The 25,771-nt window shown below is 41.5% G+C and overlaps 1 long non-coding RNA gene across 1 annotated transcript; it reads right to left on the bottom strand.

Moving 5' to 3' along the window:
- Positions 1 to 2,266: 2,266 nt before the first annotated feature.
- On the bottom strand, positions 2,267 to 8,117 carry LOC125767792 (uncharacterized). Its single transcript, XR_007418827.1, has 3 exons — positions 7,971 to 8,117; positions 7,842 to 7,915; positions 2,267 to 7,750 (listed from the first exon to the last, which is right to left on the bottom strand). It is a non-coding gene; the product is annotated as an uncharacterized LOC125767792 (long non-coding RNA).
- Between the last annotated feature and the right edge of the window lie 17,654 nt (positions 8,118 to 25,771).

Here is a 25,771-nt window from a genome sequence, read left to right as displayed (position 1 = left end):
TAGAAGCCTAAATGCAATTACTGTGCCTGATCGTTACCCCGTGCCGCACATTCAAGATTTTTCCACGATATTGTTCAAAAAGAAAATATTTTCATGCATCGATCTACAACGTGCATACCACCAAATCCCCGTTGCACATGAAGACATACCGAAAACCGCGATTTCAACACCATTCGGGTTATTCGAATTTAATTTCATGACATTTGGCCTGCGAAATGCCGGTCAAACGCTGCAACGACACTTACATACCATCCTTGGTGATTTAGAGTTCGTGTTTCCCTATGTTGACGATTTATGCGTTGCATCAGAAGACGAAAAGCAACACCGACAACATTTGCGCATAGTATTCGAACGCCTGAGACAAAACGGCCTTACCATTAATCCCGAAAAAAGCCAAATTGGTCGTACAGAGGTCGAATTTCTCGGCCATTTGATAAGCGCGGAAGGTATTAAACCTAAGCCCACTAAAGTGCAAGCAATCCTTGAGTTCCCTAAACCAGTTGTAGCCAGACAAATGAAACGCTTCCTGGGGACGATTAACTTTTATAGGCGTTTTATACCGCACGCAGCAGAAAGCCAGCAAATTTTGCATGGCATGATAAACGGTAACATCAAAAATGATTCTACGGTACTAAAATGGGATGATAATAGTAACCAAGCCTTTGAAAAGTGCAAGCACGATCTAGCACACGCAGCTTTACTCGCGCACCCATCACCAAATGCAATGCTCGCCTTAGACGTTGATGCTTCCAATCAAGCTATAGGAGCTGCACTTAATCAACTAACCCCCAAGGGTCTCGAGCCGTTAGCGTTCTTTTCAAAGATATTAACACCTGCACTACAGAAAACCAGCACTTATGATCGCGAACTTTACGCTATCTACGAAGCGATTAAGCATTTTAAAGACCTCTTGGAAGCTCGCGAATTCGTAGTGTACACCGACCACAAACCGTTAACCACAGCATTTCAACAAAAAACTAGAGAACGCAAACCCCACACAACAGAGGAGATTAATTTTCATCAGCGAGTACACAACCGATATACGTCACGTTTCTGGAAAGCACAACATGGTTGCAGATATGCTTAGCCGCATTGACACCATCAGCGCACACATAGATTACCACCACATCGCTGAAGCACAACAAACCGACACCGAATTACAAGATTTTTTAAGTAACCCACCGGAATCAACTTCACTTATGCTTAAAACACTGACCGTACCGAACTCTACTAAAAAAATATTTTGCGATATTTCAACAGAGCACATTCGACCTTTCGTTCCTAAGCGTTCCTAGCACACAGAAGAATGATCATATCCAAGCTACACAACCTTTCGCACCCCGGGATAAGAGGAACCACTGACCTGGTATCAAAACGTTTTGTATGGCCATCTATTCGAAAGGAATGCAAAGCGTTCGTAGAAACATGCATAGAATGCCAAAAAAACAAAATAACACGCCACAACAAATCGTCTATCACCACTATAGCTACACCGAGCGAACGATTTACGCACGTCCACATGGATCTAATCGGCCCACTACCACCATCAGAAGGAAAATCGTACTGCTTGACGTTGATCGACAAATTTACGCGTTGGCCCGAAGCGATCCCAATCCCTAACATCACAGCCGAGACGGTTGCACGAGCCTTCATCGCCGGATGGATTTCCAGATTTGGTGTTCCGGCAAAAATAACGACTGACCTCGGTAGGCAATTCGAATCGGAATTGTTTCGCTCTCTTTCGTCGACGTTAGGTATCGATCACCTTCGAACAACACCCTACCACCCTCAATCCAACGGTCAGATAGAACGAATGCATCGCCAGCTGAAAACCGCGATCCTTTGCCACAAAAATGCTCGATGGACTGAAGCACTGCCCATCGTGCTACTCGGCATGCGCTCCAGCATTAAAGAAGACATCGGTGCAACGACTGCAGAACTCACGTATGGTACAACACTACGACTACCAGGTGAATTTTTTGACGAACCGAAGAAGGCAGCAAATGCGACTCCGGATTATGTGGCAAATCTCAAACAAATCATGTCATCTTTAAAACCACCCCCGCAATCGAATCACAACACTGGGGAAAAGGCGTATGTGCAAAAACAACTGCAGTCCTGTTCTCATGTTTTCGTTCGCATCGATGCCGTTAAACCTGCGTTGACCCCACCTTATGATGGACCATTCAAAATAATCAAACGCCACAAGAAATCTTTCGTTTTAGATATTAGAGGAAAGAAGTGCGAAATATCCGAAATATCTTAAACTGGAAGAGCTATCGAACAGATACTGTGCAGCGTAGTGTGCAGTTGGTGATAGTAAAAGTGCGTGTAGTAAATTCGGCGAGCAAAAGCGTGGACGTAATCTGATACGAAGCAGGATTCGAGCTTCTGCAGCAAAGAATAAAGGTTGTAAGAAGTGTAAGAAGTAATGCCGTGCGAAGCAGGATTCGGGCAGTAAAAACTATAGATTGGCATTCCGTTTTGAACAGTAGTGTGAATGTGAGTGACGTGTACAACACGCGCATTATGCGAAAGGTCATTAGCTGTTAAATGGAAACGAGACCGAAGGTTAAAGGAAACGCAATACCACTGACTAAATTAGCACCGGAAAGAAAACCAACTGTGCGTAAACCAGGTAGAAAGCCAGCAGCATCACACGAGGAGCAGAAAATGGCGGAACTCGAACTAAAGGTGAAACGATTGGATGCGTGTATAGTAGCGTTGGAGAACCATGTGGTCTTTCTGAAAACCATAATGAAGGCGGACAAGTCCGTAATAAAATGTCGGCTGGATTGTCCAGTCGATACGTATAAACGGTTTGAAGAAAATATAAGTGAACAGCCAAAGCATCAGGAGAAGACAAATAGTTTTCTGGAGCTTTTCTATGTTAAGGTAGACCTTATGACGACTTTGGAAGAGGCATCCTGCAATGACGATGACGGTGGCCGATAACGGCCTCAACACATGAGGCTTCCAAAAATCACCATACCGGAATTTTCTGGCAGGTTTGAGGATTGTCTCGCATTCCGTAATTTATGTGCTCGATAATAAAAGTTTAACTGGAACAAAGAAAATGTGCTACATGCGATCCTCTTTGAAAGTTGAGGCATTGAAGGTCATTGACACCTTTACAACGTGTGATGCGAGTTACGAGGTCGCATGGAAAACGTTGAACAAACGGTACAATAAAAAGAACGTTTTGATGGAACAGCATGTAAATGCATTGATAAATTGGCCCAAGTTAAAAGCGAAAAGCATTGACTCAATACATGCTTTAGTGGATAGTTTTAAAAGACACACTAAACTGCTAACGCAGCTAGGCGAAAGCGCATCGGGTTACGGATACGTAGGAGTTTCATTCACAAACGACGATATTGGATGCAGCAGCGGCTGACCATCGCACTCCAGGTAGACAGGTACAACGGCGTTTTGTAGCAAATGTGGCAGTTTCTAGCTCTTCACCAACGTGTGAGAAATACAACGAGCAGCATCTGTTATGGAAATGGGAGGACTTAAAGCAGCTAACAACGAATGAGCAATCTAATTTCGTCCGTCTGAATAAGCTTTGTAACAATTGCCTGTCGCATGGTCATTGGGCAAAGAAGTGTCGTTGCACGAAATCCAGATTTCGTTGTACGCATCGTTCCGGCAAGCATCACACTCTTCTGCATGCTAACTTGGAGTTAAATCAAAGGTATGCTAACGCAAATGGTACAAGATCAACGCGTAGTCAAGCCAGAAGAAATCTCAAATTTGACAGCTGCTATTCCCGAAGATCTAAACACGTGTTGTTATCGACAGCGATCATCAAGGTTAAAGGTGCTAGTGGGAGATGAAGCTTAGCGAAGGCACTTCTTGACAACGGAGCACAAGTCAACTTTATGGCAGAAACCCTTTGTAAGCAACTTGGTTTGTCGCAGTTGTCAAATGGCATGCGGTTATTTGGCGTTGGAAGACGAAGCGTTTCTACATTATTACGAATTACGAACAGCAGATAGGTTTTGTACTAATGCCGAAAATTACCGAATTACCGAAAACCGAATGTAGATGTCACTGCAATGAAAGCCAAATTACCGCGAGATTTCGATTTAGCTGACCCAAACTTCGACCAAACCGAAGATGTGGATTTTTTTATTGAATTAGCTGGTTGAATTAGCATGGGAAAGATGCCGAGCGATGAACGAAGCAACAATATGCTAGAAACCAGTATTTGCACAGTTGGCGATGAGTATGATTTGGCTAGGCAGATAGAATGGTTATGGGCAGTCGAAGAGTTGCCACAATCTACAACACAATCACAAGAAGAACGTGATTGTGAAGATAATTTTCAGCGGAACTATCGACGAGATGAAGAAGTAAGATATATAGTTAAGCTTTCCTGTAAGGCTGAATTCAACGACTTGACTGGAGATTCGAAAGATGCAGAATTAAAACTGTTGTTCAACGAGGATATCTCAAGAAGGTAACATTCGACATGAGTAACATCGAATATCCTGTATGCTACCTGCCGCATTATCCTGTCTTAAAGTCATCCAGCTCGAGCACAAAAATCAGGCCACTATTTGATGGTTCAGCAAAAACTTCATCAGATTTCTCTTTAAACGACATTTTACTTGTAGGTCCAGTCGTGCAAGAGCAACTGTTGGATCTGTTGCTTCGTTTCCGAATGTAGCGTGTAGCGTTAGTAGCGGATATAGAGAAAATGTACCTCCAAGTTAAAGTACATGCAGATCAAACCTCCCAAAACGCATTCTTTGGCGGTCATCTGAAAAGAAACCCATCGACACCTACGAGCTGCAGAGAGTTAAGTTTGGACTCACACCATCATCTTTTCTGGCTACAGCTGGCTAAAGATGAAGGCGATTCTTTACCATTAGCACAGAAAACTTTATGTGAAAATTTCTATGCAGACGGCTTCATCGGCGGAGCCAACAGCAAAGATGAAGTATTGCAACTTTAAGAGCAACGAATCGAATTACTGAAGTAAGGAGGCTTTGGATTAAAGAAGCGGAGCTCGAATAAGTCATGGATAATGAAAGCTGTTCCGCTAGACGCGCGAAGTACTAGTCGTGAAGTATCATTTGGTTTGGAAGAACATGTTAAGACGTTGGGCGTATCTTAGCTTCCTGCATCGGACAATTTATGCATCACTGTGAACGTTGATTTTACATCAGTCCCCTTCAAAAGACGTTTAGCGTACTCTATGGTCGCTTGGTTTGATAGCTCCGGTTGTTTCGTGGGCTAATTATTTCGTGGGAGGTTCATTGGCACCCTCTTACACATGGACAACGTACGTCGTTAATCATGTGGCCCTGGTGCAAGAAGAAAGTGCCAACCATAGATGGCTGCACGTAAAGGGTACGGAGAATCCAGCAGATATTGTGTAAAGGGGTTCATTGCCCGCGAACCTTTTAGGCAAAGCAGAATGGTTCCAAGGTCCGGCATGGTTATATTCGTCTGGTGTTGAAGTTAATTGGGGGTATGAAGAACGATTGCTTACTCCAGAAGAAACTCCAGAAGAGTTTTAGAACGACGAAAGATGATACTAGTAGCAGCGGAAGCAGAAGATCTTAAACAAGTTCTCAAACTATTGGAAGATGCTGAGAGTGGCAGCCCTCTGTCTAAGGTTCATCAAAGGAAAGAAAGACACATCAAGACGTATCAGGCCAATCAGTTTGAGTAAACTAGATGAGGCAAGGAGAAGATTGATAGGAGTGGTCCAGCAAGAACACTTCAACGAGGAAATCAGGGGGCTTTCTAGACACAAATCGGTTCCAGCAAGTTCTAAAATACGCAAGCTTCGGCCATATTTGGATAGCGATGGATTACTGCGTGTTGGTGGCCACTAAGAGTTTGCAACTGCTGGTTACAACATCAAGCATCCTTGTATATTGCCATCGAAGGGAAATTTTACGAGAGTGGTTGCCGAAGCGCCAACTGCTACGCTGAGCTTCATTGAGTGTTGTTGAAAATCCGATCTAGCGTTTTCAAACGAGCAGTTTCGAAGGTGTGCTTGTTACCTTTTGAAAGGAATATTAGATAGGTTAGAAGCGAAAAATCTAGTAAATTTTGTAAATTTAGGTGGCCGCTATGTTGGGATTATAATCATAAAAGTGAATTTGTTAATTGGGTAGCATAGATGCGTAGATCCGCTAGCGGACAAATCGGTGAGAGCTCGTCACAACGTAGGAGATCCTCGAAGCGACTACACGCATAATAAAGTGTACATGATCTAAAACCACCCGCGACTAAAACCAGAGAGACGATCCGAACACTTTTGGTGGAAGTTCATCAAAAATTCAGAAATGAATCATTTACTCCCGAGCTTGATCTAAAAGGACCAATTCTCCAATTCTCCAATTTCTTACGAAACAGACCGATTTCGTTCACTTGGGGTTGTTGTTAATCGTCGCCGTATTCACCGCAGGACCATTGGATCGCGAGAGCACCAGCAATGTCTGGGTAATCTTTACGCGCTAAACATTAATGAATAATTGTTCCTTCTGCCATCATTGTCACCATCACGAAACTTCCTGCAAAATGTTTGTCTCGATCGACTCCCCTATTCCCCTCCACATTCCTTCCCCTTTCTGTCGACAATTTTTTTTCATGAAAGTAGTCCAGCAAACCTGCTAGCTCCGTTCCGTTAATTTTCCAAAAGAGCCAAGTTCCGTTCTATTCCTTTTTTTTGGGAACCTTCCCATCACTAGTCGATCGATACCGATAAAGTGAACCCTACTAAACGCATAATCCTTTCCAAGATCATACGCATGTTCGATTCGCTTGGTTTGATTCCACCGATTGTCGTTCGAGCTAAGATAATGATGAAGGAATTATGCTTAGCGAAGGCTTGCTCCAGGAATCCTGTTCCTGAGTCGATCTTCAAGAAATGGAAAGCATGCAGCTACATACATTTTGCGATGCATCCGAAACCGCCAGCTTACGGAGCCTGCATTTATGTGCGTTGCGAAAACGATAAACGACAGCTTTGCATTACGTTACTGTCTTCCAAATCACGGGTAGCACCACTTAAGCTTGTCACACTTCCTCGGCTCGAACTTTGTGCAGTAGTGTTAGGTGCTCATCTCCACAACCGACTCAAGAAGGCGATAGGCTTACAGGAAGCAGAATAATTCTTGTGGTCCGATTCTGACGTCACCATAAAGTGGTTCCGCGCAGCAACTAACACCTGGGCAACTTTTGTTGTAAATCGGGTATCCGAAGTGCAACACTACACGCGTGGCAGCGTAAACATATATATGGCGCATCCAATCCTGCAGGTTTGTTATCACGTGGCATGCCAACGACAGACTTCATGTAGAGCAAGCTGTGGAATTTCGGTCCCAAATGCCGAATGCCGAATGAACGAACAACAGCAAAACATCATAGCAATCGATTGTTCCAATAGGGGTATTACTTGGTACTTTGTCCATCCCAAGGCTCTACGCTTTGGCGGATTGTGGGAAACAGCTGTGAAGACGGCCAAACAACATCCCTGCCGCCATCTAGACAGCTCAATGCTGTGTTACGAAGGATACTGTACCATCAACAAATAGAAGCGGCAATGAACTTGCGTCCCATATCCGACGACTCGAATGATTTGGCAGCACTCACCCAAGCCCATTTTTGTTCGGAACATCTATACACGCAGCTCCTGTTCTCGACTAAACTGGATTGAAGGCGTACACTCCCGACAAGCAGCAAAGGTGCCAGCTGATAGTGCAACGATTCTGGAAGCATTAGGTACCTGCAGGAAATGCAGAAATACAACTTGAGACGCCACCGAACCAACGACATATTTACCGGTAGATTAGTTATTGTTTTACATAAGGCCTTACCAACAACCCGATGGCCAATCGCGTGGATATTAGAAACCCATTCAGGAGAAGATCAGTTGACGCATGTGGTAAAGCTAAAAACGGCAAAGGGAGTTATTACGTGTGTGAAAAATAAAATTTGCATCTTACCTATAGCCGCAGACCACGAAAGCACATGCTATCTTTCGTAAACGTTTTTTTTTGTTAAAGTTTTTATGACATTCTGTCATGCGGATGCCGAGGAGGGAATTTGCCCAACCAGCCAAACCAACATGCATTCTCGCTTTGGCAGATTTGATTGTTCATAAGACAGAATGAGAAGGTATGTTGTTGTTTGTACAAGCACTACGCGAGGCACTATAAACCGATAAACGATCGGTTTCATTAAGTTGACGTTTACAGTGGTTGAGGTGCAGGGGTGCTCAAGTTTATAAATAGAGGTGAAAATAAAAATATTGTTCTCCTTCGACACAAAATGAGAAACGATTTTTCTGTTCCGACGTTGCGTCGGAGTGCGTTAACCTATGTATGCTTCTCTATAGTGCAATTTCCCATACTCCCATACATTTTGAGCAAAACGAATACATTTTGAGCATTGCGTCGGAACAAGTAACAACCTCTTAGAAATGATTCAACCATTCTTCTTCTTCTTGGTCTGCTCATGGTCGAGCACGTCGTGAAGTTATGGCCAGGACTGCAATCCGTTTCCAGGAAACTCGGTCGTGGGCTGCAGTCGTCTATCCACGGCTGCATACGATCTCCGACAGGTTTGACTCCACCTGATCAGTAAAAGAAATCGCTGTGCTTTGTAGTTGTTTCTCCATAGTTGCAATCATAGGCCACATTCTCAGCAAAACTTTAAAGTTAAAATTCCTTAACAATATTTTCTCATTCAAACAAACTAATTGTTTAATAATTTTGGTTAATGTTTTCGTTTAAAAATCACCTAATAAGCGGAAATCATTAGGAACAAAGAAGGAGGTTGATTCTATAATTATTAATTATTCTATACAAATGCAAATTGTTCTGCATTTCTAGAGTTCGGTATAGTAGTGTATTTTGGGGACTATCTCTATAACATAGTTTTAGTTACAATTTCTGACTTATCGATACTTATCGTTTGCGTGTCCTAGGGCATGCTCGATGTGTTGTTTGACAGCTGCTACTCGTAATAGGCGCAATGGCGTCTATTGCTTTGCTGAATGCTTTCACGCGTGTACTGTTCGTTCTTAACACTTTCCTTGTGCTGTGTAGTTTTGTGTTATGATAAAATAGAAGTGCTGATAGATGATGCTACTGCTGCCTATTTGCTAATTAAACGGTGTTACACGTAGTTTTTGTGCACAAAATGGACGAGTATTCTGGTTTACATGCCACCTTGTATGTAGCTTTTGTTTGTTCTCTAAAGTTTAAGCTGCGTTGGTGATGCACATAGTACGATATTTTGCGCGTGCATTTATTAAGTTCCGAGGTGAGTTTTCTCTTTCTAATAGTATCTTAAACATTAGCGTGCTTCATATTTCGTATGTTTTGTATCACTAGGCATTACTTCTGTTGTGATTTACAGGGAAGAAGCACGGTTTCTTTTCATACTTCGAACAGTTTCTTTATTTTTGTTTTCTCTGCTTTGCTTTGCTTCTGCTTCCATTTCCCGCCATATTTCATCTCCTCTGATATGTGTAAAACTCCTCTAAACCAGCGTTGGGGGCGCCCCGGTGGTGTACCGGTTCCACAGACCAGATCCGGGTATCAAATCGCCTCCGGACCATCCACCCGTAGTAAGGACTCACTATCTGGCTAGGTTGTTGTTCTCAGAATTTGAGAAACTTTGCGCCTCTTGGATCATCTCACATCTATCATCCGCCTAGGTGGTAAAATAAATCTAGTAGGTAAGAAATGACCGGCATGACCAAGTTAGCGTCGGAATGAGGACTCATAATATAGAATGATTTGACAAGTGGCCAAAAGTTCGTTACATGCGATTTGGCGTTTGTATGCCATTATCCATTCACATGTTGGTGTGTAGCTGTAATGTCGAATCAATCGGTTTATGGAAAGTACTTTGATATTGTTTTGATGGATTTGGTTGAGACAATTTTTTTTGCTATTCAAATGATTTGCTTTTTTCTAGTTGCAACAACAATATTTTACACCCTATTGACAAAGTGTTCATCGATGGATGAGTTTTTTGAAAACGGGGTGAAAATTTTGCTCGAATCACCCAAAAATGAGAGTGTTGCGTGGCTCGCTGTATCGCGATAGAGTTCGGCGTGTGTCGAATGAATGTTCAAAAAGGTCGTAGTAGGCTAAAAACCTGTCTGGCTGTTTTCGCTCGGTCGCTGTACATTTTCATACGGGAATAGTTCGTGAATTGTGGATTGCGCCAGTTCCTGGACTGTGTATTTGTTTGTTTAATAGTGTTTGCCAAGTTGTTCCAGTTCTATTTCTAAAAGGATATTCCTGTGCCGACACTTTCGCTAAATAAAATCACAGGTAAGTTGTACCAACGTGATAACCTGTTGGAGTAGCTTTCGACAGAATACGACGAAGCAGAGACATTTGGAAAGCAACGCGTGCCATAGTTGCCGGTCCTCATGCCGGAAGCACGAAGGAACTGGAAGCTGGATTCAAATGCCGTCGCTTCGCGATCGGTTTAACGTTCTTCATCCTCTTCCTCGTGCAGCTATCTTTCATTCTTCGGAGCTTACGCTCGGAAAGAGCGTATGAATTGACGGGCACATCTTTTTTGCATCACTTGAAAGGAAAGGAATCCAAGTTTTACAGTAGGCATAGTACACAATCAGAAGCTTACTCACTCTAGCTCGGGAACAGCCTTTCATTAGAACCATACTATTATGGTATTTTTTATGTTTCCTTTTTGGTCATTTTCTGTCTGTCTATACTTCACTGTTCCTTACTTACTTCCTTACTTTTCTGTCCATACTTCAGTGTTCCTTACTTTTAAAATTCAATTTCGGTCTTTCTTACAAGTTTCATAATTTCTTAAATTTCTTTTTCCGAATTATCTTTCCATTTTTCGTTTAATCTTTTCAGTGATACCGCAGTTCTGTTTTCCTCATATTTCTTGCATTCGAATCTCATGTGTCGTCCCTTGTTTGGCGCACTACATTTCTCAAAGGTTCGTGTTTCTTCTATTTTCATTTAGGCGCTGATCTGGGATTTGTCGTATACGACGAACGAGAAATACAAACGTATGGAGCTGTATGAAGGTGCTCTGTCAAATCCTGTAAAACATGATCATACATCTGTCGTTATACAAATCAATTTGTTTTTTCTATAAACCTCGTAAAACTTGTCGTAGGCACATCTTTCAAAACGTGCATCTTGGTTGTCAGAACAGAACAAATTGTTGCAGCAGAAATTAAATGGACGCAAGTTGTCCAATGTGCATCATTTCTAATTGAATTTTAATTAAAGCGGCCAATCTAACAAGTTTAGGCAATGGAACTCAGATTTGAGGACGCTTTATTGTTGGTTTTGTATGTTTGATGATTTGATGTTTTTCTTCTTATTATTACGGTTTGACGTTCCTTCTCTGTTTGACAGTTTGTGTGACGACAAATCCTAGAGCACCCATAAAACTTGTCGTTGTCGTTCGTCGTATACGACAAATCCCAGAGCAGCGCCTTAGTTCAACCAAAAATCATGTCCTGTTAATATTCTGTTGGTTATTTTAATTTTTTTCCTGTAATCTCTACATCCTTTTCCCATGGTTCGGGTTCGAAAGTTTATGTTTCTTCCTTTCGTTTCATATTCTTTTTCGTACTATTCTTTGGTTTATTTTAACATTTGGTTTTCAATCTTTGGTGTACATTGATTCGCTACCTTATTACTGTTTGGCGAGACTCCGATTCATTGCCTCTCATTCGTACGTGGGCGGGATCCATCCAATTTCTGCCTTTATCTTGCTTCGTATATCGTATATGTTTTTTTTAAATTATTTCTTTTATTTTTTATCTTTTTTTACGTTTCTTAGTATTGTCCAACCGGCGAATCTATTGCGAAGCTGTCTGTAAGTATTATTGGCTTATGTAACATATTCCTAAATGTGTTCTATTGCTTATACTATCGCTATGAGCTCGCTATTGTGATTATTTAGGCAAAATTCGTAGTTTCAAAATAGTAGTACCATCTTTTGTTTCAGTCTTATTCATTTTGTTTTGTTTTCTAGTGTTTCTCACGTGATTTGTTTTACTGCAGTCTTGTTTGTAATTTTGTTGTTTCGCATTTTTTTTTAATTTTTGTTGAAATTATTTTTATAATTTTTTATGTTCATTTATGGTTGCTATGGAAATTTGTTTTAGTATATCTTTTGTTCTCTAATGATTTCCTCACTGAGCTAAAGGTATACGCATTACTTCGTTTCCTGCTATATATTTCCATCCAATCTTTAACGGGATCTTGGCAGTAATTGCGGGGAGTGAGTTAGTTGTTGTGATTTTCGTGCATTCCGAGCATTGCCTTGGAGCATTATGTGTGACTGTATTTAGCTTATTGCTTTTTGTGTAGTTGTTATTCACCGCCATAAATTACGCCAAAATAGAAAGAAGAACGGTTCTGGGGACTACTTCAGCGGCTTGGTTGTTAGTAAACTACTCACCCAATTACAAGGGCAATTAGATTTCTTCTTGGCTTCAAGCTCGCTCGGCATCCAAGTGTCTTCTACAGGTCTCTTAGTCGTCGTAACGGGGGCGTTCCTTGGGCGTCGCATCTACTGCTGTTACCTTTATCGCCGGACGCTTCAGGATTCCATTCTCTTTTTTGACGGTGACGACGCGTACCTGCCCGTCTGAGCCGGATGTGCCTCTAGCACCTTTTCTTTTATACATTGGCTGCGGGAGCGTTATCGTTCCTGATTACCACGAAATTGCCTATATTCACGCGCACTACCTTGCTAGTTCAGTTGTTCTGCTTGATAAGAGTTGGAAACTAATCCTTCTTCCAACGATTCCAAAAGAACTTGGCATTGTGCAGCGCTGATTTGTATTGTTGCCTACACAGGAGACATAGGAGAGAGATCCAAGCTTAACGGCGGCAGAGCATCAACATCTCTCACAATAAGGAAGTGGAGCGGTATTAGGATCTCGTCTTCCTCGTTGATTAGCGGTATGTGGGTAAGCGGGCGCGAGTTAATCATTGTCTTGATTTGTAACGTCGCCGGTAAGGAGTGTCGTGTTTCCCATTCGGTGGCCATGTGGCGTAGTGCCTTCTTTATTGTCTGTATCATGCACTCCCATGATTACGCGAAATGGGGAGCTGGGGGAGGGTTGAATTTTCGTTCTATTTGATGTTAAATGCGACTTCTTTTTCCATCCTCTCATCGATGTCTTCAATCAGTTTCTCTAGTAGCTTCTCCGATGGTGTTGTGTACTCGTTCGTGGCATTTATTTAACTGACTGTACGCACATTACGGGTGACCGTATGATGCGTGTGCTGCGTCACCAATACTTACATACTAATTACAATCTTAACCTAGTTTATACTTATGAACTAATTTCTTAACTCTACATTCTCCCCGCTAAACTATTGTTCTTATTTGGGATATTTTTTCCTAGGTTGTCCCTTTAGTCGCTCAGATCTTCGAATGGGCGGTGAGGAAGATTCGCTTCTGGCTCGTTTTCTACTCGGTTTTGGTTCTAGTTTTACTTTATCTGATATTTCCTTTTCTTCTTCATATTTTGTTGTCTGCGGTTGGGCCAAGATTACTGGTTCGTAATTAGAATTCTTTTTCAATTGGTTGATGTGTACCATTCTAATATTTCCATTAATGTTTACCAAATATCGTAAAATACTAAGTTTTTTGTAAATAGTAACCGGAATCCATCTAAATAATTCTTTAAAATGATTTCTATATAGGGCTTTTTCTCCTTCTTTAAATTCTACCGTCTTTGTCATATACGACGTATTAAATACGTTAGGTTTACTAAATTGCTTTTTCATTGGTGATTTTTTGAGAGGTGTGGCTCCCGTTTTAGGTTTCATTGAATTCATTATAGTGGTTGGTACATAACTAAATATTCGTGAGGCTGGCGTGACTTTCGTTACAGTACACGGTGTGTTCCTATAATTTGTTAAAAATCTATTGATTTTCCTAGTTAGGGATAGATGTTTTACTTTCTCATCAATCATAAATTTTTTGATGACTTCCTTTACTGTTCTAACAGCTCTTTCCGCTAACCCGTTTGATTGTGGGTGGTATGGGGGTGATTTCGATACCTTTATACCTCTCACGTTTAGAAAATTTTCAAAAGCAACCGAATTAAAGGGTGGACCATTATCGGTCACGATTTCCTGAGGCAATCCAAAACATGCAAAAAAGTTTTCTAGGTTTTCGATGATATCGGACGCCCGCGAAAGATTTAATAGTCTAACGTCTATATATTTTGAAAAGGCATCTACTATTATGAGTAAGGTACGGCTTTCTATATAAAAAAGATCCAAATGTACCCTTTGGAAAGGCCCTTCTACGCTTGGCCATTTAGTTACTACCACTTCTTTTGGCACTATTTGACGTAACTGGCATACTTTGCACGATTTTACAAATTCTGTTAAATCCTTGTCCATGGTTTTCCACCACACGTGCTGCCGTGCGTTCATTTTCATTTTTACTATACCCTCATGATTTTGGTGTAAGTTTGTTAGCGTCAGACTTTTTAGGCTTTCCGGTACTACTATCCTATCGTTAAAACATAAAATGCCGTCTTCTAATCCAAAATGCGTTTTGAGTTTAAAGAATGGTTTTAAACTATAGTCCGGTTCATGCGTCCAGCCGCCTTTTACTCTTTCATATAATGTTTTAATCAAAGGGTCTTCCTGCTGATTGTAACGTATTCTAACATCATTTAATAGCCCACTTTCTTGAACCGCCTTTATTCCTAACTGAATATTTTCAACACTTGGTGCTTCCACTAACGGAAGCCTTGACATAGCATCTGCGTTGCTCATCATTGTACCTGGTCTTTGTTCAATAACATAATCGTAATTTGAAAGGGTCAAGGCCCATCTTTGTAAACGAGCCATTGCGATCGAAGAAGTTCCTCTGGTTGGGTTGAAAATTTCTTTAACTCCGCTATTATCGGTTACTAACTTAAACTTGAACCCAAATATATATTTATGAAATTTGTTTACCCCGAACATTACGGCTAACGCTTCCTTATGTACGTGAGCATAATTTTTTTGCGCTTCGGTAAGTGTAGCTGAGGCAAATGCGATAGGCTTTTCTATTTTGTCTATGACGTGAGACAACACCGCTCCCACTCCATATGGACTAGCGTCCACAGCTAACACTATTGGTTTACTGGGGTCATAAGGTTCTAAGACTTTATGATTCATTAACATTTGTTTTGTTTCTTGAAAAACTTCCTCACATTTATTATCCCAATAAAATATTGTATTCTTTTTTAGTAACGCATGTAACGGATAAAGTTGAGCTGACAAGTTGGGTAGGAATCTACGGTAGAAATTTAATAATCCCAAAAATGCTTGTAGTTCATTTACGTTTCTCGGGCTTGCCACTTCCGCTATCGCCTTAACCTTATCTAGATTTGGTTTTATGCCGCTTGCCGAGATATTGTATCCGAGGTAATCAATACTAGATTTAAAAAATTCCGATTTTTCTAAATTCAACTTTACTCTGTGCTTGTTTAGCCTATCTAGCACCAGAAAAAGATTGCGTTTACATTCTTTTGTCGTCGCTCCTCCTACTAGTATGTCGTCTATGTAGGCCATTCCTGGTGACCCCAACAGAATTTGATCTATTATTCCTTGAAAAATAGCTGGTGCCGAACTGATGCCAAATGGCATGCGTGTATAACGATATAATCCCTTGTGGGTATTGATTGTACATATTTCTTGTGAGGCTTTTGATAATGGTACTTGCAAATACGCGGCAGTCAAATCTAATTTGCAAAAATATTTCCACTTGGAAATTTTGGATAGTATGTCATCTACATGTGGTAAAGGGTAGTGTGTTGTGGATAACATTCTGTTCACGGTAACCTTGCCATCGAGGCAAACTCGAACTTTACCATTTTTCTTTTTAACTATAACAGCTGGACTTGCCCATTGTGACGTTTCGGTAGGAACTAATATTCCGTCTTTAACTAACTGATTTAAATCATTTTCAACTTCATCGATTAAGGAATACGGTACGGTGTAAGCCTTATGGAAAATTGGTGTTGCATCTGGTTTAAGAATCAAATTGGCTACAAAACCGGTTATCATACTATTTTCACTATTATTCACAGTATTCGGGAATTGTTTTCTTATTTCGTTTAGTATATTGTACTCTTGATTTGATTCTAGCGCATTGATTTGAAATACTCTTCGCCAGGTGGGAAACATCCAATCCAAGGCGTCTCTTCCTAACAAACAATTTACTTTTCTTTGTGCCGGAATTACTGTAATTTGCAATACGCCTATTTTCCCGTCTTTAGTTCGTACTTTTACATTAAACTTTCCTAGTGGTCGTATTATTTGTCCGGTCGCAGATACATACGTAACGTACGTTTCTTCTAAAACGTGCTTGTGAAATTTTTTACGAAAAATTTCTTCTGGTATCACACTGGTACAGGCCCCACAATCAATCTCAAATTCTAGTCGTACATCTCTACAAAATAAGGATACTTTAATTGGTAAATTTCCCATTCCAATTGCATTTACGTTTTGTAATGCCACTACTGTACCCATATGTTCTACGCCTTCTTCCTCTTGTTCCTCCTCGAAGGCTCTCATGCCTTTTCGATTGCTCCTGCAGCACGATGCGACGTGTCCCGTTTTACCACACGCATAACAATTCCACGCTTTAACTGGACACTGATTTGGATCATGGTGTCTACCGCACCGATAACACAATACACTTCTTGTACTTCTGCTTACTCGATTTCGCTCACCACGTGCGGCAGGCGAATAATTATTCCATTTTGTACGTCGTAACGCCGCCATTTCCGCTTGCCTACATTCGTCTTGCTCTTCCGACGCTGATCTAGCTGGTGTGCTGGTCGCCTTGGTTCGCACTGTTGCTATCTCTTTTTGTGCTTCATTTGGGTTCATCTCATCATTCTGTCGCTTTGCTGCTTCCCAGGACAATGCCACATTGCACGCACTTTCGTATGTGAGCATGCTTTTTGAGAGAAGTCTCTTTCTCAGCTCCTGGTCGGTGACCCCGGCTACTAGTTGGTCACGTAGCGCTTTTTCAAGGAATGACTCAGAATTGCACAACTGTGCGGCCGCCTTCAATTCGATAATGTATTCGTTTATCGATAGCTCCTTTTGAAACACCAAGCGGAATTTGTAACGTTCCGCCACTTCATTTGTGCTGCGCTTTAGGTGCGATGTTAATGTTTTTGTAAGCACATCGTACTTTATCTCCTTAGGGTTTTTTGGCGAGCACACTTTCCTTGCCACATCGAACAATTCGGCGCCACCAATCGTTAGTAAGAACCCCGTTTTCTTGTCGTCTTCAACGTCGTTCACTTCCAGAAAAAGATCCACTCTTTCCAGGTAATTTTCTATTTCCTCTCCAAACACATACGGCTGCACTGTTCCGATCACTTGTTTCGCCATTTGACTTTTGTACTCTTTGACTTTATCCTCGTCGCCAATCTGTTGTGTACTCGTTCGTGGCATTTATTTAACTGACTGTACGCACATTACGGGTGACCGTATGATGCGTGTGCTGCGTCACCAATACTTACATACTAATTACAATCTTAACCTAGTTTATACTTATGAACTAATTTCTTAACTCTACAGATGGCAGGGCTGCCTTAGGAGTAGACCTGTTGCAGCAATCTTTCACGCTCTTTAGCACATTGCTGATGTACACAATTTACCCAATAGATTTACCTCCAAACGACGATGACCACTTTGTCGGCTTGATGGAGGTATTTCTCGTGATAGTTCCGCAAAAGAAGCTTAACGATGCGTGGTTTCTGAGGTAGGAGTATCGGCACTCTTTGAAAGCCTCACCGCGTTCTCTAACGTGATAGTTCCGCAAAGAAGCTTAACGATGCGTGGTTTCTGAGGTAGGAGTATCGGCACTCTTTGAAAGCCTCACCGCGTTCTCTAAGCGGCTGCGTCATCTCAAGACTGATCGTGCAAATAGGGCAACAACGGTTTAATGCTGCTTTTTGACCAAATTTCTCCTTCCTTTCCATTCCGTCAGGTAAACCTTCCCATTGCGCCCTGCATAGATTTTTTTGGTATTTATCGTATTTGTCCTGCTCTGTGTCTTCGCGTGAAATGGTTCTCGTGAATGTTTTACGGTCTTCAATGGAGTTCGCGAACTTCTTCAGAGTCTACTGATTCCTGATGATAATTCACTGCAGTCGATGTGACACGCTTTTCCTCATCTGTGTCTGAAATGGGCTGCTTCGAAGGGCAGCCATTTTCTCGATCCAGCAGTAAATTTGACCTATTTTACCAAATGCTGGCGTTGGTGGTAATCTTTCTTTTGAGCATCGGCTTGATTCTCTGCAGAAGAGATCCATTGGACCCCTACATTGGCTGACATAACGAGCAACGGATCAGAGGCGCCAAAACTAGTACGACGCTCCCTACGTCAAGTAGTGTTGTAGCACGGAAAGATATTGCCGGGGCGTAAATGTCAATTGCGGATAGCAGCTAGTCGATACGATTGTTAAGTAGACCTGCGACGGAAAGTCTTTGCGCGTTACAATTCCGCTATTTCAGCGAATTGCACCTGGGCGCTCGCAACCTGGGGAACGATACTTAATACTTCCCGCTTGGTAAGCAATTTTTTATTAGACCCTACACTGATCCTCATATCCTCATGATGCTGGATTTGTTCGAGACAAAATTCCCTGTCAGGAATCTTCTTAACGCATGCACTTCCCTAACTTCTTTCACTATTTCGATAGCATGTTCTAGAGAGAAGAAGCTATCAAGATAGTCGTCCACATAGTGCTAATGCAATGTGGACAAGGAAAATCAGCGGATATTCTTGTTTTCGCCAGCGTTTCGGTTTTTCACTATCTGTGCGCATGATGTCGAGCATGTTCAAACGTCATGCCCTGCATAACGTACGTGTCCGGCTTTCTGCTAGTGTCTACATTTCCCCATAATCCACTAATATAGGGGTCTATGATACCTTCCACTAGTTTTTTTATATGGATTTTGACGTTTCGCGGCTTATTTGCTGCATGTTTTCCATACAAACCGCTCAGCAAAATAAGGCTGCGTATTTCAGATTAGAAAATTTTTCTAATGTTAGTTTCGATCAGCTGCTCGACAAATGTCAAAACAAGGCATTTTTCTAGCAGGTCTGAAACAGGTTAGGCCATATTTGATTCGGATGAATGTTGATTGAATTTGGATTTAAAACAACAATGAAATTACATGAGTTTAATTATGTTCAGCTTTTTATGAAAAATAATACAAATTTTTACTTGTGCTATGCCTTTATTTCGAACTACATTTCGACGCTGTAATTCCTGTTTCGTCAAAACGCGGTTCTACAAAACTGCAGCCTAATGTAATTCTTTATGTCAAAATGCTAGGTCCTTGAGGAATCCTTGTATGATGATATTACCTGTAAACAATTTCCCGCTCGATTCTGCTCGATGTTTTGACAGATCCGGGCTAAAAATTTTAGCTTTCTAACTTAAGGTATCATAGACCCCATAGATGTTTCCTTCGCGAAATCTTAACAACAATCCAAATAACGATGGCATCTCATCGGGTGCGGTAAGAAGCAGCGAGTTTAAGGAGACGTCCCTAACCCGCGCAGCTGCCTCTAACACCAACCGAGATTTTCGGACCGGCTTATTCTTATTTACTACCACGAAATGTGGCAAATAGAAGGTTCCGGGACTACGTTTAGCTGCTTCTTGGCGAGAAAGTTTCCTTATGCAGCCATTTTCTTCATACTGCTTAAATGTCTCACAAAGCAAAACATATTCGGATTCCCCTGTAGCTGCTTTTCTTGACTCCTCAGTCCTTGCTACGGGGGGACGCTCCGGGTGGGATTTGAACCCGGTCCTGCCGAGAGGACCGTCGCCGTTAATCACACAACATAACATACTATAAAATTCAAGCTTAGAGTTAGTTTACGCATACTTAGTTAAATACCTAACCCCTTTATTATTACAGATTTCATAGGACACAAATAATCCGCCCAGTGATAAATGGCGCAACAACGAGGTCGGATGACAGTAGCTGTGGTCAGTTGTAAAATGAAGATAATCAAGTTTCGAAAATTTATCTGTAAATTTGTCGAAAAATTTTTGCGTCATCGGGGTGATACAGAAGATGATTATTTTTAGGAAGGGCCGTCGATAAGTCATTGATGAATAATATGAACAGCAGTGCCCCTAAATTGCTGCCCTGAGGAAAGCGGAGGCTTCTTGATAGATGTGGTCCCAGCTTAACTGAATATGACCGATTGCTCAGCTATGAACTCAACCATGTCAAGATAGGGATTAATCATGACACCTTCCAACAGGCCGGAACGATGCCATAGCGTAGCGATTATTTAAAAATCTTTGCTAATACAATGTCACACTTTGTGAGAATCGTCGCTGGAACGCCAACTGGTCCCGCGGTGTAGAAGGCCGATAGTATGGGCAACCGACGTGGCGCTTGTTGCTGGAAGTATGGCTCGAAGCGCGTCGACGGGTGTGTTGATAAGTGCAGTGTATACTGCGTCAGGAGCTGTGCTATTGTGAGCAAGACTGGGTGTATAGTTCACACATCTGATAACGACGGCGACAGAATCTGTTGTTTCGGCGGTGGAGAGCGTGGATTTATATTATAGCTGTGACGCTGTGCAGCAAGGTCACCCCATGGCTGTCCACGATGACCTTTTTTGTTGGTACACATTCGCATAGCACAGTACGCATAAACTCCGAGAAATTGACAGTGGCATGGTCAAAGGTGCAATAGTTTGAGCAGTTTTTGGATGTTTAAAATAAATTGCTTTGGGATTATGACCTCTCAATTCTTTCCAGTATCCTAGAAGCGATGAAGCTCGCAATAGTTATGACATTAATTGTGTGTTTAAATAACTAGTTCTATAGTCTTTTCTATAAGACTATAATCTCTTTTGTCATTTATTATGAACCTAAAAAGCGGGTAGTTTTAATTTTGAAAAAAACCCTCTTGCCATAATTAATTGTATCTATACAATTTCATCAAAAGCCATATCATATTCTACCATTTTGCAAATCTTCATTTCATCGAAACTTGAAGCGCATTCGCGATCTCTAGGATCGATTGTATTTACAAGAGTACCAATGGGATTTATTACATCTTCTGTTCCTGTTTTAAATTAATTTTTGTTGCATATCGTTGCAAAGAGCTACTGGACCGAAGAGGATAGTTCAAACCAGTAGAAAGATACTTATATGTTCTAGTGCTTAAATATTTCTGAGTTAATGTTGAACTAATCTCTGCCTTAATTCAAGAAGTTTTGTTATCTTTTTAAAATTAGATCTAATCGGTTTTCTGATAACGTACTTTTATAATTTTCTTTACGGCTGGGATTATTCTCGTCGATTCTTCGCGGATTTTTGTTTTTTTTTCGTTTTCTTTTTTCAGCAATAATATTTTTGTTTCGGCCGATTTTCGGCGTTATGATCTTCTTGACTATTTCTAAAATTTAGGTTATGATCTGTTAATGCTGCAATTTTCTTATTCTTTCCATCAGCAATGGTATTCGTTAATGTTTCGTAAATTGAGTAACAAGTAGATAAATTTTGGTTATTATGTTCTAAGGCGTGGTTGGTGGACTCTAGTTCGTCATTTTTTGTCTGTTCAAATGACTCAATTAAACAGTCAACTACTACAGTCAACAACAGTCAACAACAGCTGAAAATATAAAATTGTATTAGTAAACATAATTTATGTTAATAGAAATGGATCATCTCTTAAGTGTAATCTACGTATATAGTTTGGAATGTTCTTTAGCGGTGTGTTTCGTAGTCAATAATCTTCTCGACGGAAATGCTACGAACAAATCGAAGGACTTTTGTTTAGTGTGCAATTTTCATCGCGTCTGCAAAACTGTATCCATTTGTAATACAGAACGCATTCAAATGTAAAGCTTCGAAAAATTATGTGTATACCCCGTTGTTTAACATTTTTGCTATTGTTTCCCCCAAAATGCCGCTGCACTAGTCTTATAAGACGTTTTAATAACTAGTGCTTCCATAATCCTAAACGAAGAGTACCGTTGTCTTAAACAATCGCAGGACATCTGATGGGTATGCGCCCCACCAGAACCCTGTGACTGTCCTTAGAAAGTTGATTTTTTTTTGTTGGCTTAACGACCTTACAGGTCACGCCGGCCATTTCTGGCTTACTAGACTTATTTTACCACGTAGCCGGATAGTCAGTCCTTGCTACGGGGGGACGGTCCGGATGGGATTTGAACCCGGTCCGGCCGTGTGGACTGGCGCCGTTTATCACATGCACCACCGGGCCGCCTCTAGAAAGTTGATTATTTTACTCAATTTTTGCACCAGATGGGTGACATGTTTACTCCAGTTTAATCTACAATTAACCAAACAGCAAGGTATTGAAAATTGTCGGTTGTTGATATCTGTTCACCATATAAGAAGACGTCAATTTCTCATATAGTAGATCATATAGTCTTTTCTCCCTATTTTTTTTCTATTACTGCTGTTAGAAGCGCTAGACAGTCATTATAACTCATGGCTTTACGAAAACCAAACTGGGTATCTGAAAGAAGATTTTTTGTTTCCAACCAGTCTTCTGGTTGAATCTGAAAAGAATCATTCTTTCCAGGAGTTTCCTCAGACACGAAAGTAGCGATATTGGTCGATATGAATCGTGTCTTGATGGCGGTTTGCCAAGTTTCAAAATAGTGACAACTTTCACTTCTCTCCATTTTATTTACCTACGTCGGGAAGATTTTGAGCAATTTGTCCAGGCCTGGGGAAGAATTTTTGCAAGATAGTAGAGCAAGTTATAGTGCAACAATTGTGAACGGTGAGTTCATCATAGGATCACTGCCAGGCACATTTTGCATATAGTTTTGCGCAGGAACGAAATCGGGGCAAAGCAGTAACGTGAGCTTAACAATTTGTCTTGCTGTCCTCGTGTTGATTTGGTTACTGCCAATTACCGCGTTGTGTTGCAAGATATATGCTCGATGACCAGCGTTGACTCCTTCTTCGAAGTTAGTGACCTACAAGTGTATCTATAGTTTGTGTCGCTCTATATCCTTTTCTATCCTTTACTGGTTCTAAGCGTTATTAGTACACGATTATCGCAACCAAGCGTATGGTAGCCACACTTCTCGCGGATCATCCACTCGATTAAACGATCAAAAACAAACCAAAACATTAAGTTGACAACAGATCCGCATGCCGAACGTGTCAACACTCCAGCTCGTAAATCCTGTGCAGGTTAGGATTTACAGTATCTATACACGTTTCCGCGGTGGTATACCTATCGTTTTACAATTGCATATATCACAGCTCTATCTTTCGCACGGCTAACTTAACTACTGGTCTTTTTAGTTGCTTTCCATGTGCCGTTTGCACAACAGCCTGCCGTCGCTACCAGCAATCACCGTTTCTACTTTCACCCTCAACCAACTATCTCGCGGACCCTCTGTAATAATCACCAAATTGCCAACATTCAAATTCACTGCATCCCCGCGCCACTTAGATCAGAAGTTCACTGCCGGCAGATATTCTTTTAGCCACCGATCCAACATTGTTTCGGTCAGGGTGGAAGCTCTTTTATAGCTACTTCTAAGGGTTTCGGCAAGGAAGCGGAAGGAAGAGGAAGCGGTTTGGTGTGATCGCTTCGACGTTCGATGATGTCTGAGGCATGTAGGTAAGGGGACGAGAGTTGATAAGGTGTTCTGTTTCAGCTAGGGCAGTTGGTAAAATCTCGACGTTGAGCTTCCTCCCATCATCTAGAGCTCGCAAAGCCTCCTTGACGGTACGCACCATTCGTTCCCAGACGCCTCCCATGTGAGGCGTGGAAGGGGGTTTGAAGATCTACCTAGTTTTCGCGTCGGTGAAAATTTCAGCACAGGTGTAGTTTGCATCTTTAATCTGCTTGGCCAACACATTACTGGTCCCGACGAAATTTGTACCGTTGTCGGAGATTATCTCACTAGGTGGGAACCTCTTCTACTCACGAAACGTTTTATCGCCATTATACAGGCCTCCGTGGTCAAACTGTGCGCTACTTCAAAGTGAACTGCTCGCGTCACCATATAGCTAAAACAGCTACATATCGTTTTTCGTTTCACCTTACATTTACGACCTCTATTGGGCCTAAGTACTCTATTCCTACTTTACAGAATGGCCGTATGTGCGCAGTGAGACGTTCTTCGGGTAGCGCTGCCGTTCGAGGGTATACAGGCTGAGCTTTTTTAATTTTACATCTTTGTCCTGTCAACCTTGTTACCTTTGTTACCAAACAAACCTTTGTTACCTTTGGCACACTCGACGACGATGTTGGATGAAGAATCGTTGTCTTATTTCGTTTACTACTTTCTCCCAGTGTGCATGACCATTTAAGCGGATCACCACAAAAATCTTTCTGCTTTTTGGTATTCTTCCGCTGTTATGGGTGTATGTTCGGCTAACGTGTTACATTTGATGTTGCTCTTTTGGGATTTAGCGGCCTTGAGCGTTTGAATCGGTAACACTTTCGTCTTACGCTTACAGTTAGAGACGAACCGATAGGGGATTGCTACTGTTCGCACGAGTGCCTTCCTTCGGGAGAATCTAGTTGTATCTACGAGTGGCAGGCAAGATAACACAGGGGATAGATATAAAAATGCAGGTCCGTTCAGCCATTTCCCCTGTGAGGATCCGAGAATCCATCCATGAGGATCCGAAGTGCTACTTCGGAATCAGTATGGAAGTGCAGGGTGTTCGGGATAATTTTGACAGTCACCTACGGAGAAAGAAAAAAAAAATTTCCGGTCCAACGGCCGAATTCCGATCCCCGGATTTTCCATCACGCGCGCCTGGAGGTCAGCCAGGAAAGCGTCGGTCCGCACGCAATCCCGCCGGTGAGAATGTGGTTTTCGTGCTGCCACCGCTTCGTCGTCGACGCTGTTTTCTCCCAGCTCACTCCGGATCGCCTTCACCGTGTTCAGCGAACACTGCACGCACTGCATGATGTCGCGGTTGTCGCGTCCGGCGCGGATCATCATGATGCATGTGATCTGCTTCCACAATTTACTCTTTTTTGGCATTTTTTTATCACGGGATGTTTTCGCTGCTTGTTCCGTACACTTTTAGCTGTCGAATGACATATTGCTTGTTTTCCTCGAGTTACAAACAAAAATGTTACTGTCAAAATTATCCCGAACGCCCTGTATTATACAATAAGCATATTGTTTTCACTATTATATTCAAGTTCTTCGGTTCCTGTTGTAATTAAGTTTACAAATACCTCCACTTGCAAACTGTTATGCCGAAAGTACATTCGACAATTTTTCTAATTCTGTTATGGTGTTGATTATATACTTCTTCTGCCTCGCCATTGTTGGATAATGGATAGCCTTGGTCCCCAAGCAAAACATAAGGCATCTGCATAGAGCATCCTTCGATTGGTCTGGTTGGCGGAAATTTTAAAATATGGTTCTCAGCTTCGATCAGCTGCTCGACAAATGTCAAAACAAGGCATTTTTCTAGCAGGTCTGAAACAGGTTAGGCCATATTTGATTCGGATGAATGTTGATTGAATTTGGATTTAAAATAACAATGAAATTACATGAGTTTAATTATGTTCAGCTTTTTATGAAAAATAATACAAATTTTTACTTGTGCTATGCCTTTATTTCGAACTACATTTCGACGCTGTAATTCCTGTTTCGTCAAAACGCGGTTCTACAAAACTGCAGCCTAATGTAATTCTTTATGTCAAAATGCTAGGTCCTTGAGGAATCCTTGTATGATGATATTACCTGTAAACAA

The sequence above is a fragment of the Anopheles funestus genome, chromosome 3RL (assembly GCF_943734845.2).
Source record: "Anopheles funestus chromosome 3RL, idAnoFuneDA-416_04, whole genome shotgun sequence".
Lineage (NCBI taxonomy): Eukaryota > Metazoa > Arthropoda > Insecta > Diptera > Culicidae > Anopheles > Anopheles funestus.
This window is presented reverse-complemented; position numbering and strand designations above follow the sequence as displayed.